The sequence below is a fragment of the Salarias fasciatus genome, chromosome 3, assembly GCF_902148845.1.
Source record: "Salarias fasciatus chromosome 3, fSalaFa1.1, whole genome shotgun sequence".
NCBI lineage: Eukaryota > Metazoa > Chordata > Actinopteri > Blenniiformes > Blenniidae > Salarias > Salarias fasciatus.
The window spans coordinates 27,455,857-27,473,489 of NC_043747.1; the positions used below are offsets into that span (position 1 = coordinate 27,455,857).

Sequence of the window (17,633 nt, forward strand, 5' to 3'; positions counted from 1 at the left end):
GCCTTAAATGAGCAGTAAAGACGGTGGAGGAAAGAGTTTTCCTCCCCCTGAACTCTCTGGACAACATCTCCCCGACTCGCTGCCACCAGCTGTTCTCTGCTCTGCCATCGGGGGTGCTACAGAGCACTGAAGGCTCGCACCTTCAGACTTCAACATAGTTTACCTTCTTTGCTGGCTCTCGGAGGAGGCAGACGCTTTTTCTATCGCTCCCTGTTTGCTTCTCCCTCCCTACTGTCTCTGCTGCTGCACTCTTGTCTCATCTGTTTTACTGGAGGAATCACTGGACTTGGTTTTTTCGAACAAACCAAATATCAACCATGGAATTGATCAGCTGGTCTTTCAACGTAATTGATACGTTTTTTCCAACAAAGAGCACAGGAGCGGGGGATCCTGCCTATCCGGATGGGACTCAGCATGCTGGGTATGTGGTGGACACCCGGGAGAAGTGGAGGGGTGTCACATGCCTGGCACCCCTGTCCATCAAGGTCTTGTGGATGATGCATTTTCGGATTTATGATGATCGGCTTGCTGCTGATTGGCTTGTGCTGTGGCCTGATCCTCCGGAGGATTGAGAAGACCGCCACCATTAAAAGACGCCCAAGGGACGACGGTCTTTTCAAATCAACGGGCAAAAGCTGATGCTGACCGTTGGTGCGAACTCTTTTGAAAGCTGAACAATTTGGGTTATGGACGATTGAGACGCAAGTTGGATGTCACCATCACCGAGAGGATTAAACCAGACCTGCCAACCTGTACGCATTTTGCGTAGCAGGTACGCAATTTGACATCAAAATACGCTGGTACGCTCCGCCTCATTAAACTACGCAAAAAGCTGCAGATGTCTGTGAGCGCTGTTATAAATGCGGACCGTGGACGTTCTCATGTCTGACAACACGATGCAGCAGCAGGGCTCTGAAGTGTCACGCATTTCGGTGTGTTGTCACACATTCACGGCACACATTGTATTTGTCACGCTGGAAAAAAATACCGGTAAATTAGGCTGGTGCGCCGCAGCTATGGAACCCGGAGGAAACACATGTGCTCCCTGTAGTGCTGCGACGTTCAATGAACGTTTGAACGGCTCTTTCAAGTGAACGACGAGAGCCGGTTCACAGCTGTCTGAGAGTCGTTCCTTTGTGCAAATTGTCCTCGCTTCCTTCACGTGTCTCCTGAGTCCCTCCTGAGTCCAGCTGTCACCGCTGCTTTCGTGTTAACGACCGAGTTTCACTTTTCCGCAGCAGTTCCAGTCACCTGAACGCAGCAGCTAACTAGCGGAGGAGGAGTGTCGCGAAACCGGAGCGGAGCCGGTGTTTTGGAATAACTGAGTCCCTTTTAACTGGCGACTGGGTTTCTTTCACGTTCCTTGTTGCTGATAGATATTAAAAACCAGACAAAAAGTCGTGTCAGACCTTTTATGAGTCTGATTTCAACATCTGCGGGTACTAGCAGCAGCAGCAGGAAATGCTAAAGGAAGTCGGTCACCAGGTAACAAGGACACCAGTTAATTTGAAACACCGTATTCACGGCTTTATAAAGGTTTTAGTAATGGAACACACACGCGCACGCATGCGCACACACACAGCAAAAAATGCTTAGTTAAAGGACATGTAGCAGCATTTTGAAGCTCTTTTCTGGGGACAACGTGCACAGTCAGCCGCAATGCAATGTGTATCAGAAAAACATCTGTTAAATCTTTGCCAATAAACAAATTAAAGAACCACATGATAACTTCAAACTGACAGCCCCCCGGGGGGGGGGGGGGGGGGGGGCACACTCCCTCCACACACTCCCACACACTCCCTCCGCCACTCTCAGCGTCTCCACCACACTGTTCTGCTGACGACTAATGGTGATGATGTGTTGCGCTGATGTTATAGCTGCGACCACTGATCCGTTAGTCCGATAGCAGTTTGTCTCATGTGTCTCGCTATTTTTGTGCGCAGGTTGGCTTTTTTTGGTCTCTCACTTCTAATCACGACTCCCTTTGGAACCGCAATCTGAATTGACGTATCGTTTTTTTATCCATCCCCTCTCCCCCAATTTCTGTCTGAGTTCCTTTTACTCTGTTCCTTTTCAAGACGGAGCGCCGTAATTGGCTGCCTGGGCGTCTTTAAAACCCAAGCAATTTTCTTGTAACTTAAGTAACTTGTTGCAATGACAATAAAGACTATTCTGGTTCTGATTCTGATCTCTTCCCCAAGGCCGCCACCCTTCTGATCAGTAAACTCACTCAGAAGAGACACAAATATTGCCCTGACATTGCTTGAGTTGGAATTTCAACTTAGTACATTTGGCTATCAGTAATAATTTATGATTATCAAAGATAATTATTAATTCCAGAATTTGAGGTCTGATTTTCACCAGATAACCTCGGAGCACCACCTACATAAGTAGGAAAAGATAGCCAATTTGTTGTAAGAGTCTAATAAACTAGGTTAAACTATTAATTTGGAATTTGCATTAATAATTAAATTATGAACAAACCTGAAGGATTCTGGAGTTCTTGAACAGAAGAGGTCAACAGTTCATTCATAACTTTAAAATATTAATGACACAAATCACTACAAAAAGTACATTTATTAACCCAAAAGCAAACCAAACACACAATTGTATCTATACATATTCTGGGCCCCTGTGTGCAATCAGATGCTGGAAGCTGACTCTCTGGTGAATCTTGTCTCGGTTCGGCTCCACTGTTCCATGTGCTTCAGGCCAGAGTGGTAGAGATCCTGCTTGTTGTTTCCCAGGCTGAAGGAACTGGCTGCTTCACCTGTGGAAGTGTCAAAATGGAGGCTGTGTTCCTCCTGCCTGTTCTGGTTGGAGAGACTTTCTTGTCATGATATCAGTGGCTTGCATTTCTTCCAGTGGCCAGGATATTATGCCAGCAGGGTATCTGATTACAGGCAGGGCGTAGGTGTTTATGGCCTGGATCTTATTTTTGCCATTCAGCTGACTCTTCAGGACCTGTCTTACTCTCTGTAGGTATTTGGCTGTGGCTGACTTTCGAGCTGCCTCCTCATGGTTGCCATTTACCTGTGGGATCCCCAGGTACTTGTAGCTGTCCTGCACATCTGTTATGTTCCCTTCAGGCAATTCAACTCCTTCAGTTGTGATCACCTTCCCTCTTCTAGATACCATTCGTCCACACTTATCCAGTCCGAATGACATCCCGATGTCATTGCTGTATATCCTGGTGAGGTGAATCAGGGAGTCGATGTCACGCTCATTCTTGGCATACAGTTTGATGTCATCCATGTAGAGGAGGTGGCGGACAGTTGTTCCGCTTTTGAACCGGTATCCAAAGCCGCTCTTGGTAATGATCTGGCTGAGGGGGTTCAGGCCTATGCAGAACAGCAGGGGGGACAGGGCATCACCTTGGTATATGCCGCATTTGATGCTCACCTGTGGATAGTCTAGTGGTTAGGGACACAGACTGTGGAACAGGAGGTCAGGGATTCAAATCCTGGCCAGGGATCCAGTTGGGCCCTTGAGGTCTTATTTGGTTTGAAACGCTGTTTGGTTGAAGTAGCTGTCAGTCAAAGTCCACAGGGGGAGAGGCGGGATTTTCAGTGACGCAGAGCATTTTCTCTTCCTGGTTTCAGAATTAGCCCCAGAAAATCTTTTGTTTCACACAAAATGACTTTTCCTTCACGCCAAAAATAAACTATTACCATGTTAATGCCATTTCTAGGGTTTGGACGAGCTAAAAAAGCATGATACAGCCCCTTTAAAGAGAAGAGCTGGAAATCAAGCTGAACGCTGGAAGAACCGCCCACACTGTGTGAACCTGGTGAACTACTGAAAATACACTCAGCTGGATTCAGACATGCACAGAAAACACATAATGGGTCACCAGTTTAACCCAGCAGTGTTTGAAAGCCACATCCACAAAGTAACAAAGACGAAAAGTGATTGTTGCTTCCACATGATTCACACTGAGAAACCAGAACAGACGACACACCCAGAAAAGAAGTGACATCTCTACTGTGAGATTTCAAAATAAAATAACAAGGGAACATAAAAGACTTCCTGATGACTCTCCAGAAGAATCTGATGAACTGGATGTTTCAGCTGCACTGGGGGCAGAGTGATCTTCAAGAGGTGTCCAGTCTTTAGATATACTGGAAGCATCTGATGTGATGGAGTCTGATAAACACATGTACTGTTTGTTTCTCTGGGTTGGCTCTCAATGGATGAGACTGAGGAGAAGCTTGAACTGGAGTCAGAATCAGACTCAGTGGGTAAAACATGTCGGGAAGATCCGCCTCACAAGTTTCAACACAAAGTCCATTGTAAAAGCTGCAAATCATCTGAGATTAATGTGACATTCAAACAGCCAATCATCTTCAGCTGGGCTACTCAACCCGCGGCCCGCATGCTGTAACGGTGCGGCCCACGGCTGATTGTAAGCAGTGAAAAAAAAATCTACTTTTAATGAGGAAAAAACGTTTCTGATATGCGGACACCAGAGGGCAGTGTGTTTGACCTGCTGACAACAGGCAGATAAGTGTTGCAACTGTGGGGCTGTGCCAGTTGGTGGCGGTAATGCGCCAATAGGCTGTTTGCTCACCGCCAAAAACAAAAGACTCGAAGAAGACCGATCGCAGTGGAGTTCATGGCTGCCGCCGGTAAAATTAAACTAAAGTTATGCGATGAACACAGGAAAGTTCAACCGTCATGGGAGGAAGAATTTGCTTTTCTGGAAGTAAATAACAAGCCAGTGTGCCTTCTTTGCCTAAAACCGTCCATTCCTAAACGAGCGAATCTTCAGCGTCGCCACGACAGCTGTCAGGAATTTAATTTATTACAGTAGCACTGCACCACTCAACCTGTGACAACACTGCCACTGTTCTGTCACTGAGACACTTCCGAAAGTTTTGTTTTTCTTATTACAAATCCTACGTGTATTGGACTTTGCTAAGAAATGTGATACATCGTCCTGATTCCAATTGAAATAGTTTTAGCTTTGACCTCTTCTGTCAGGGCTGCCTGTTGGGCACAGTTTCTGTGAGTAATGCACACCTGTGTTTTTCTTCTGTCATTTGGTTACATTGTTCTCCAAAAAGTAGGTCACCTGTTTGTATGCTTTACAATGACTGGTTTTTTGCCACCGGTGATCTTTTTTGTGATGCACAAGATTTAATTTTTACTTCATTTATTTTTTGCAGGAGTAGGCCAATTATTTTTATAAAGAATCCCTTAATTTATTTACCTTTTTGTGGAAAAAGACCTGCTTTTTTGTTGTAATTTAGTGAATTTCTCAAAAGCATTGCTTAAAAAATATGTAACCCGTATAAATATGTAGTGAAACACTGTAAAGTACAAATTAAATAAAAAGCACAAATTCATTTGTTTCATAAACGTCAAGTTCATGGTAAAGTGTTTAATAAATATATTTACAAGGTTAAAAAATTTATGTTGTTAAATAATATTTCATTTATATTGTAGTATCTGTGAAATGTGTTTTGTCCGATTTTGAAACGGTCAGTGAAGGCACCACAGTGCAAAACAGGGAGAGTCCCGTTCAGCCTGGACGAGGGACAGCTGCAGTGCGTTGGATGTGCTAGCTTACTTTTTGGACAATTGTGGGATGAAGTGGGCTTTTGCTAAGGCTGGACAAGGCCGCTTTTGAGACTGATGGACTAAGGTGGAAGAACCCCGTGTAGTTTCAGCACGAAGCTGCAGGACGGTGTTTGGCTGCTTTAGGACATGCCAGTTAGCACGGAGGCTTACTAACACAGCTAAGCTAATCTGAAGAGACCGTGAGCTGCTGTTTTCGCCGACTTGGTGGGACCAGGGAGTTTGTGGAGGATCATTGCCGGCTAGACAACAAGACGGAGGACCGTGAGGACCATTGCCATTGTGACTGCTGTTTCCTGAACCCGGATGTGCCTGACGGAGGACCTGTAGAGTCATCATCATCGTGCTGTGCTGTTTCGTGAGCCCCTTTCTCAGCCTAATCTTTTGGATACGCTTTCACAAGGTACTGTAATTAATTTTGTTTTAGCTCTCTGAGTGAAGCGACCTCTTCGTGGTTTTTGGTCTCAACGCCCACGAGCATCGTCACAGGCCTGCATCGTAGGTTATTTGTGCCGGCTTAGAATTAGTTTATAGACCAGTATTTGCCCTTGCATTTGAACTGCCTGGAGTGGGGGGATTCATCTGTTTGGGGGAGCTGTTTACTGTGCTTATTGTGAACTAAACTACTAAGTGTTTTGTTTATTTTATATTATTTTTCCGAGTTTTCTAATTAAATTTGTTATTCATTGTTCACTTTACCTTGTGTTTGACGTTACTTCTTGCTAATTGATTAGTGGGGTCAATATTAGTATTTAGTGCCAATTTTAAACCTACAGTTTAGATCCAATTCATTTGAGAAAAAATAAAGCTGAAATATTTGAAAGTACGTGAGTACGCTGAAAACGAACCCAAAGCCCGCTCAATTAATTCTGTGAGTAAACAAGGGCTACATAAAATGGAGGCACCGCTGGGATGAATTGGGTCCACTAGGTGGCGCTATACTAAATCTTAAAGTTGATTTAAAGTAACCAACTTTTCAGTTTTGATCAATTTGACTCCAAAACATGATGGCAGACCGCACCGAGCTTGCTGCAGAGCTGAAGAGGTGGTGTCGGGGCGAAGGCTTGGAGGAAGCTAAAGCTCTTATGGTTCTGGTACCCGAAGATGTGGAAGTAGCAGACATAGAGGAGACATTACAGACTATAAAATGTCTGGGACGAGTTCGTGTCAGAGGTCGCCTGTTTCACACTTCTCTGAGCCGCCTTATGGTGCTTTGTGAATGCAAAGAAGATGTGCCTAAAGACAATGCACCCAAAGAAGTGCTCAATCTGAATAGTGGGGAGAGTTGGCAGATCATCACACTCAGTGAACCTACAACTACTGATGATTTTACTATGAAGTTGAGAACGCTTTTGAATGATGAGGGCAAAACTTTGGAAGATTTACAAGGCTTGCTGCCCACAACTCGCCCACCACAGAGTTCTCATCCTCCTGCTAACTCCACTGAGTCTATCTTGCAAGCAGTTGGCGATTTATTGGAGAAAATGCTTAAACCACAAACTGAAGGTGGTTATCGGCGTTTGAGACTGTTCTCAGGGAACTTGCCTGTCCCTCCCAATGAAGAAACATTTGAGCACTGGCTTGAACAGGCATGGCTTATGGTAGAGGAAAGTGACTGTTCTGATAAAGAGAAAAGGCGTCGGCTGATGGAAAGTTTGAAGGGGCCCGCCCTGGAGATGGCTAAGTCTGTCCGTGATTCAAATTCTGAGGCCAGTCCCGCTGAGTACTTGGAGGCATTGGAAAGTGCATTTGGCAGTGCTGAATCTGGAGATGATCTTTATTTCGCCTTCCAGCTAATGCAACAACAGCCAAGCGAAAAACTGTCTGATTTTCTAAGGCGACTGGAGAGAGCTCTCACTAAAGTCATTCAGAGAGGAGGTTTTCCAGCTTCGGGGAAGGACAAAGCTCGTCTAGAACAACTCTTGAGAGGGGCTGTAGCTTCTGACCTCATGTTAATCCAGCTGCGCCTGAGAGAGAGAAAATTTTCACCTCCAACATTCCTCCAACTCTTAAGTGAAATCCGCACAGAGGAGGAGTATGAGGCTTCAAGACGAAAACTCAATACGTCAGTCCACCGAGTACAGACAAAACAGTCAGGAGCGGATCAAGCAGAAATACAAAATCTGAAGGCTGAAGTTAAAGAGCTCAAGCTCAAACTAGCATCATGCATGCCTAAGCCCGCTGGTACCAATGAGAAAAGTGTACCGCCAGTGTCCACAATGCAGTCTAGTGAACACAGTGACACACAAGAACTTGCCGCCCTAAAGAAACAAGTAAAGAGGCTTCATCAAAAAGTAGCTCAAAGAGATAATACTGCAGAACATTCCGCAAAACCAGCTACTGTAACAGCAGTGGGGGCCACACCAAAAACAAAGTCTCCCAATCGAGACAGACAGTCAGTGGATGAACAATTCTGTTATCGCTGTGGTGAGAAAGGACATTTTGTGGCAAAGTGTCGTAATCCAGAGAATCAGAGCAAAGTTATTAGAAAGCTCATTCAAACAGTCAAGATAATGAAAGAAAGTCCAAGTACCCCAACAAGCTCCGCCACTGACAACAACTGCAATGTCAAACAAGGTCTTCTGACTTCAACCACCCCAGTTGGAATTCCAGAAGGACTTATAGGGCCACCCAGTATTGTGCCACTAAAAGTGAATGGTCAGCCTTGTGATGCCCTATTCGACAGTGGATCACAAGTCACCATAATATTTGAGTCCTGGTACAGAGCCCATCTGCCCTCTGTTCCTGTACATCCAGTCACTGGTCTCGACCTTTGGGGTTTGAGTGAGTCCAATGTCAGTTACCCCTATCGTGGCTATGTTGTGGTCGATGTTGAGTATCCTGCTGAAGTTACTGGTACCTGTCACACTGTACCAGTTCTTGCCCTGATCTGTCCAAGTCCCAAAGAAGAACAGATACCTGTCATTGTCGGGACTAACACAAGCCATGTCCGCAACTTGGTGCAAGAATGTAAAAAGGTGGGGCGGGACATAACCAAAACATTGGGCATCCAAGTTCACAGAGACCAGCAACCTATACTCAAAGACTCAACCACTTGCAGCTCTCAAGATGATGAAGTTGGCTGTGTAATATGGCAAGATCCAAATCCATTGTCCATACCTCCAGGCAAAGACATGCAAATAACCTGTGAAGTTGATTTCAAACAGACTGTTGGCACAGAGATTTTAATGGTTGATTCTTCTCCAGTTACTCCTCTGCCAGGTGATGTCCTACTGCAACCCATGGTAGTGCCTGCGAACGCCGTACAAGTAAACAGTTTCAGAATTCTGGTACAGAATCAATCCACCAGAGAGACTGTCATTCCAGTGGGGACGGTCGTTGGTCACATGTATCGCACTGAAAGTGTCATTTCTATGCCACTCCAAAAACCAGCAACCTCAGAGTTTGACAGCAACCAGATTAACTTTGGCGACTCACCTGTGCCCAGAGAATGGAAAGAACGACTCAGGCATAAACTGGCTAGACGCTCCCATGTCTTCTCAGTCAATGAGTGGGACGTTGGCCTTGCCAAAGATGTTGAACACACTATTCGTCTCCATGATTCAAGACCTTTTCGACAAAGATCGCGTCATCTGGCACCGGCAGATATCGAAGATGTCAGGAAACATCTGCAGGAGTTGCTCTGTGCCGGCATCATTAAAGAGTCCCGAAGTCCCTATGCCTCACCGATTGTTATAGTTCGAAAGAAAAACGGAACAATACGGATGTGCATAGACTACAGGCTTCTGAACAGCAGAACTGTGCCCGATCAGTACACAACTCCCTGCATTGATGAAGCACTCGATTCTCTGTCTGGAAGCAAATGGTTCACTGTGCTCGACTTGCGTAGTGGATATTATCAGATTCCCATGGCAGAAGAAGACAAAGAGAAGACGGCATTCATCTGCCCGCTCAGCTTCTTCCAATTCGAAAGAATGCCGCAGGGAATAACAGGAGCGCCCGCGACTTTCCAGCGATTAATGGAGAAGACAGTCGGAGATATGAATCTCCTCCAAGTCCTGGTCTACTTGGACGACCTGATTGTCTTCGGAAAGTCGCTGGAGGAGCATGAAGAGAGACTCCTAAAAGTCCTGGATCGTCTTGGAGAAGCAGGACTAAAAATCTCTCTGGACAAATGTCAATTTTGTCAGCCGCAGGTTAAATACCTGGGACATATTGTGTCTGCGCAGGGTGTCTCTCCCGATCCCCAGAAGATTGAGGCAGTTACCACTTGGCCTCAGCCCCATGACCTAAAGTCTCTGAGATCGTTTTTAGGCTTCTGCGGGTACTATCGGAGATTTATTGCCAACTACGCTGCAATCGTGAGACCCCTTACTGAACTAACAAAAGGCTATGCTCCAACACAAAAGAGTCGAAAGAAAAGCGCAGATCCTGACAAAACATATCTGAAAGATTCAGAGCCCTTTGGAGAGAGATGGGATGATGCATGCACTAAAGCCTTCCATCAGATCATCCACTGTTTAACCCATGCACCAGTACTAGCCTTCGCAGATCCTACCAAACCCTACAAACTTCATGTGGACGCTAGTTTTAAAGGGCTTGGGGCAGTTCTCTACCAGTCACATAATGAGGACTTAAAGCCAGTTGCCTTTGCTAGCAGGAAGCTAAGCCCATCTGAGAAAAGGTACCCAATACACCAGCTTGAGTTTCTGTCTTTAAAATGGGCTGTGGTAGATCGCTTCCATGACTATCTGTATGGTGCTCGTTTTACAGTACGTACTGACAACAACCCTTTGACATACGTGCTGTCAACTGCAAAGCTCAACGCAGTGGGGCACAGATGGTTAGCGTTGTTGTCCCTGTATGACTTCGATGTTCATTACAGACCTGGCAAACATAACATTGATGCAGACATCCTCTCCAGAAACTTTGAAGACACTGAATGGGAAACAGTCCCTGAAGTGGCCGTTAAGTCAATCTGCAAAAGAATTCAAGTGTCTGAAACACCAGATTGTCAAATGAGATGTGTTGATCAAACTGGAGCTTCACCGGAATGCATCCCAGACATCTATGCATTTCCACTAACAATGGAGTTACAGTCCTTAGAACATGTCTCAAAAGCTGATCTCGCTCAAGCACAGAGAGAGGACCCCGTCATTGGTCCCGCCATCAAAGCTGTCCAACAGAACCATTGGTCAGATGCAAATCCTGAGCTATCTTTGATAAAAAGAGAGAAAGACAAACTGACCCTGCTGAGAGACAATCTGCTCTATCGCATCACCAAACGTCAATCAGGTGATGAAGTCACTCAGTTAGTCCTGCCAAAGCTATATCATGGTGTTGTGTTACGGTCTGTGCACAACGACTCAGGACACCTCGGCACAGAGAGAACCCTGGATTTACTCCGTAAGAGGTTCTACTGGCCAAGAATGTCACAAGACACTGAGCAGCACATCAAAAGCTGTGGTGAATGCATAACGCGTAAGACTCCTGCCCAACGAGCAGCACCGCTTCACCAGATCTCCAGCAGTGGTCCCATGGATCTCATTTGCATCGATTTTCTCTCAATGGAGACTGATTCCAGAGGCATGAGCAATGTTTTAGTGGTCACTGATCATTTTACCCGCTATGCTCAAGCGTTTCCCACCAAGAATCAGACATCTCAAACAGTGGCCAAGACACGAGTTGAAAAGTTCTTCGTCCATTACGGTCTTCCTGCTCGTATTCATTCCGACCAGGGACGAGATTTCGAAAGTCGACTGATCAAAGACTTGTTGAAAATAATGGGGATAAGGAAGTCGAGGACTACCCCTTATCATCCGCAAGGAGACCCACAACCAGAGAGATTCAATCGAACATTACTTTCAATGTTGGGTACTCTAAGCACAGAAAAGAAACGTCAGTGGAGTCAGCAAGTCCCATATTTAGTCCATGCTTATAACAGCACGAAATGTGATGCAACTGGTTATTCACCATATTTTCTGATGTTTGGTCGCGAAGCCAGGCTGCCCATGGACCTATGCTTTGAGACAACACCAGACAAAGCTGTGGGTAGTCACTCCCGCTATGTGTTAGCTCAAAGAAGATCTCCACCAAGCATACAAATTGGCATCTGAAACAGCGGACAAAGTTCATCAAAAGAACAAAACTGCCTATGACAAGAGAGTTAGTTTCCAGTCTTTGGAAGTCGGAGACAGAGTCTTACTAAAGAACTGGGGGCTAAAAGGAAAACACAAACTTCAAACAAGATGGAATCCCATACCTTACCAAGTTGTTGGGAAAATGCCAAATCTTCCAGTTTATCAACTGAGGAAAGAGAGTGGAAGTGGTGGTCTCAAAACTATCCACAGGGATCACATTCTCCCTATTGGCCAGCATGTGCGATTGCCTGTCTCTGAAGAAGATAAAGACTGTCCTTTCAAGCAGAAAGTAAAAACTAAGAAACCAAAGCAGTCAACAGTTGTTGCTGAACCCGAACTGTCACAAGATTCTGACTCATCATCTGAGTACGAGTACTATGAGCCCCAAAGACGCTACTCTACTCGTGAAAGAGTGAGAGAGGAGTTAAGTCATGCTCTCAGATCTCAAGAAGCATTACAAGAGAGTGTTGACGATAATCAGGAAAATGACAGTGACAGTGATAATTCAGACAATAACAGTGACAATGAGGAAACACAAATGGAAGATAGAGAATCATCTCAAGAAAGTGAAACTGAGACAAACCCAGTGGTGGTTGCACAAGAAGTGTCAGGTTGTGATCAAGAGGAAAATGAAGATTCTGCCCCAGAACAAGAGCCGGATCCGAGAGCTTCTCGGTCTGCCACAACCCCAAAACCACGAACACCTCGTAAACCATTGGCTGAAACTCCTAAGCTGAGATCTAAGAGACAGGTTAAGCCTGTGGTTCGGTTAACTTACGATGAGCCGGGTAAAGCTAAAGATCAGCCTATTACTATCATTCATCGAGGTGTTGTAATTACCATTGGCAAAGACTAAAACTATGTGTTAAGGGTCATACTTCTTCCCAAGTTAATTTAGTTTCTTGGTAGTCTGTTGGGGACACCAGACATTTAGTGGGGGGAGGGTGTAACCCGTATAAATATGTAGTGCAACACTGTAAAGTACAAATTAAATAAAAAGCACAAATTCATTTGTTTCATAAACGTCAAGTTCATGGTAAAGTGTTTAATAAATATATTTACAAGGTTAAAAAATTTATGTTGTTAAATAATATTTCATTTATATTGTAGTATCTGTGAAATGTGTTTTGTCCGATTTTGAAACGGTCAGTGAAGGCACCACAGTGCAAAACAGGGAGAGTCCCGTTCAGCCTGGACGAGGGACAGCTGCAGTGCGTTGGATGTGCTAGCTTACTTTTTGGACAATTGTGGGATGAAGTGGGCTTTTGCTAAGGCTGGACAAGGCCGCTTTTGAGACTGATGGACTAAGGTGGAAGAACCCCGTGTAGTTTCAGCACGAAGCTGCAGGACGGTGTTTGGCTGCTTTAGGACATGCCAGTTAGCACGGAGGCTTACTAACACAGCTAAGCTAATCTGAAGAGACCGTGAGCTGCTGTTTTCGCCGACTTGGTGGGACCAGGGAGTTTGTGGAGGATCGTTGCCGGCTAGACAACAAGACGGAGGACCGTGAGGACCATTGCCATTGTGACTGCTGTTTCCTGAACCCGGATGTGCCTGACGGAGGACCTGTAGAGTCATCATCATCGTGCTGTGCTGTTTCGTGAGCCCCTTTCTCGGCCTAATCTTTTGGATACGCTTTCACAAGGTACTGTAATTAATTTTGTTTTAGCTCTCTGAGTGAAGCGACCTCTTCGTGGTTTTTGGTCTCAACGCCCACGAGCATCGTCACAGGCCTGCATCGTAGGTTATTTGTGCCGGCTTAGAATTAGTTTATAGGCCAGTATTTGCCCTTGCATTTGAACTGCCTGGAGTGGGGGGATTCATCTGTTTGGGGGAGCTGTTTACTGTGCTTATTGTGAACTAAACTACTAAGTGTTTTATTTATTTTATATTATTTTTCCGAGTTTTCTAATTAAATTTGTTATTCATTGTTCACTTTACCTTGTGTTTGACGTTACTTCTTGCTAAGTGATTAGTGGGGTCAATATTAGTATTTAGTGCCAATTTTAAACCTACAGTTTAGATCCAATTCATTTGAGAGAAAATAAAGCTGAAATATTTGAAAGTACGTGAGTACGCTGAAAACGAACCCAAAGCCCGCTCAATTAATTCTGTGAGTAAACAAGGGCTACAAATATTTTAAAAACTTAAAAAAAAATACTTGTTTTGTTACAAAAAATGCTAATATGTGTAGTAAGTATATTCATATTTTGTGAATAAAGCCTCATTTTTTAATTTGATATCTGACTTTTTTTAAATGTCATGCCATTTCACCTTTTTGCTTTTTATTGGAAATGCAGAAAACAGCCACAAATAGATCTATAAGGCTTAGTGTAATGTATTTTCAACAAAGTCTTATTTTAGTTTTACAAAAGACTAATGCAGTTGTCTTTCTATTGTAATGCATTTAAAATTTCATTATTGAATATTACTTACATTATTTAAATGTCTTTTACATAATTCAGTCATATAAATGAGCAAACTTAGGTTGCGGCCCACGCAAACAGAGATGTTTCTCTATGTGGCCCACGAGCAATGGTAAGTTGAGTAGCCCTGATCTTCAGCATCAGTGACCACAGCGGAAGAGAAAGGAAACAGGAAAAGACATTAAAACATGCTGAACCTGCACCGACACCAGTGAAGGTTTATTTTGGAATCTGGGTTGAACTAACACCCAGCTGACACCCCAAATGTGCGGCAGCCGTAAACAAAGCTTTCAGTTCAGAGGTCAACAACACCACTATAACCTTTATCTCGTGACACCAGGCTGTCATGGAGGAGTAGCGTGAGCGGACCATGATGAACTATAATTTGGCACTCAGAGAGCGCAGACCTCCGCCACAGCTCAAATCAGTCACCAACAACAGTAATGCCAGGAACACACTGGACGTGGAAGCTCCATTTTATTTAGAAAATTGACCTGATTCTCTTGCCTTTTCTGTTTCCGACTGTCTGTGTGGTCCGATCTGCTTGATCCAGCTTGACAAATGGCGCTGTCGGCGCTCGCGGCTCGCGTTAAAAATAAAACGAAGCGGAGCGGGCGCGCTGCAGAGCCCGAGCTGCGGCGCTCCCCTGTGCGTTGTGTGCGGACAGTCAGATAGGTTAACATGGGAGACGATCAGAAACTCCATGCGCGGCGCTTCGGCGTTCAGTGCATTCTCCCCTGGGCCCAGGACAACAGACCCAATTGTGATGAATGTTTTTTTTCACTCTCAGTCCAAAAGTTACAGCATGGTTGGAAGCTACCTGAGGAGTGAGATCTCTGCTCACATTTATATGAGAAAAGCAACAGGCCCCAGGTGAGCCCACCCCCCAGCTCCTGTGAGCTCCTGTGTTACGAGCAGAGTTGGGTCTGTAACTACAAGTAACGAATGTTACAAGTAGTAAAATTACTTTTGATGGGAACGAGTAGTGTAACGGCACTACTCCTCCTAGATTGTAGTTAAACTAGAGCTACAAATGAAACGCTACGATCGTTACTTTTACACTGACTGCAAATCGAGCAACCAAAATATGTAAATACCCCTTTTAAAGGGGTAAAGGGCTCCGAAGATTTTGGACCCATGCCCTTTCCCTATCATTGACAAAGTTAGACAAGCTCAAAAATACCTTTTTTGTGTGTCTGCGTCTGGTTCCCAGCTGTTAGCATCGCAGTTAGCTTAGCTCGAAGCTTAGCTGGAAATCAATCAGAGCCGGACTACGCAAATGGACAAAATACTCCTTCCAGTGGTCCAGGGGACGGCGTATTAGCACGTGAAGTAAATTCGAATGGTTATAAAACATTTTAAAAGACGTGTTTTCTTTTCAATCAGTTAAAATAAGGTTTTGATACACACAGATCTGCGTATGCGCAGTGCTCCACGGAAGGATATACTGGAACACGGCAGTAGGAGCTGTGCGCCGGTATATCCTTCCGCGGAGCACTATGCAGTAAGAAGTTGTGTAACTTCTTTACTATTTCCATGGAGTAATCAAGTAGTGTAAGGCACTACTTTTTTCAAAAGTAACGAATAACGGGTAACTCTTTACTTTTTTGAGTAACGGACCCCAACTCTGGTTACGAGCAAAATCCTCTGTACGAGTGGATAAAGAATAAGCACATGAGCTTTAAAACATAGTATTGCTGTAGTTACAACTTTTCCATTTCTACACACACACACACACACACACACACACACACACACACACGCACAAATATAGTTACATGTTCAAAAAAGTCAACTTTAAAATACGTCACAGGATCATGATAAGTAATCTAAAGACAAGAGAATAGTTTACTTTAGTTTAGTTTGGTTTAGTTTAGTTTAGTTTAGTGTAGTTTATTTAGCACATACAATAAAATATATCACATAAACAAGTACAGATTAAAAGAAACAATGCAGGGAGGAGCGAGCAAGCCAAAAGGCTTATGAAGAGCCCCCACCTAATCAAATTATACAGATATCGTTGAAATAAAAAAATAAAAAATAAAATAAACAACAATAACAAAACAAACTAAAAAAGCATCATGAACTCTCATGCAAAACATAAAAGAAAGAAAGAAGAAAAAAGAGAAAAGAAAAGAAAAATGCTGTTGACCTTATAAGGACATGCTCATGAAAATGAACATTTTGTTAATCAAGTATAGGCAACACTGAAAATAAACTAAAATAAATAAATAAATTAAAAAAAAAAAAAAAAATCAAGTTAGCAGTCTAACGGGACACAAGGTTACAAAACAGTTAAGTGGCTGATGACATGAATACCGATTGCTATTATAAAGTACTTAAAGGTTAAAGGTGCCTTAAGGAGTTTGCATGTTTTATGCGAAACAGCGCCCCCTGCAGGCCTTGGGCGTAATGCAGCTTAGTAAAAAACTCGTCCCTGTGGCTCGCGTGCACGGAGGAGGGGAACTCCGTCTTTGCTCGTTTAGTAGCGCTCAAGTAAAATTTAAGTTTCTTTTCCCTGGTGGAGTCTGTGTGGAGCTGTGGCAGTGCTAGAAGCCAGTCTGTTCTGACTTTCTGGAAGATCCTGCTCAGTTGTTGCTCACTAAGCATCTGGCGGAGTAATGGCGGACAAAGTGAAACTTAACGAGCCGGAGCGTGCATTACATCATTCCTTTAAAATTCTCCCCAAAAAAACTCTGGTGCCGGACCGGCACTGTGACTTTCAAGTGACAATTTAGCGCTGTTAGAGGTACTTGTAATGAATATGTCAGGGCACATTGTACACATCATTAAAAATGTGTAGCATATTTATGGTGGAAAATAAGCATTTTTAAGGTTGTAAAACTCCTTAATGCACCTTTAAATTCATTAAAACGAATTAATAAAGAAAGTTAACTCACCTTCCACTCCCACAACTGTTGAAATTTCATTCCACACCTTGTCCTTTCTGCCATTATCGTTGTAAAAAGGATGTTTTGGATCATAAATTATGCTGTATTTTTCCACTTCAGTGATCAGATTCTCTTCGTCCATGGTGTTGTGTTGTGTCTGGGACCCTGTTGACCTGATGCTTGTGCCTCTCGAGGTGGCGTGATGAAAACATGTAGAAAAAAAGTTACGTCCGTGAGGTCGGCACTGTGTTATTTTGAAAGTTCTAGTGTACCTTCCTGTCTGGTGCTTTCTCAACAACATTAAATTTACGAGGTTTTGAAGCGGCAGCGCAGAAAATAGACCCGAAGCGAATCACCAGCGCCGTGGCGCCGGCGCTTCTGGGACGCGGTGCGGTGTGTCCAGTGGTGTGTCCTTTGGCGTCCAGTGGAATATGTCTCATAGAAGAGAATGGGTTCTTAGTGCTGCCCAGTACGTTTCAAGAACGCAGCGCAGCCCTTTCGCGTCCGGTGGAATTTGGGGCTTACGTGTGACTGTCCACTGTGCAGGGCCGGCTCTAGGCATAGGTGAACTAGGCGGCTGCCTAGGGCGCAGTGTACTGGGGGGGGGGGGGGGGGGGGGGGGGGGGGGGGGGGGG

The 17,633-nt window shown here is 44.4% G+C and overlaps 1 pseudogene; it reads right to left on the bottom strand.

Annotated features, from left to right (window-relative positions):
• Window positions 1-17,633, bottom strand: part of LOC115382727 (uncharacterized) — a 191,368-nt pseudogene that overhangs the window by 23,042 nt on the left and 150,693 nt on the right.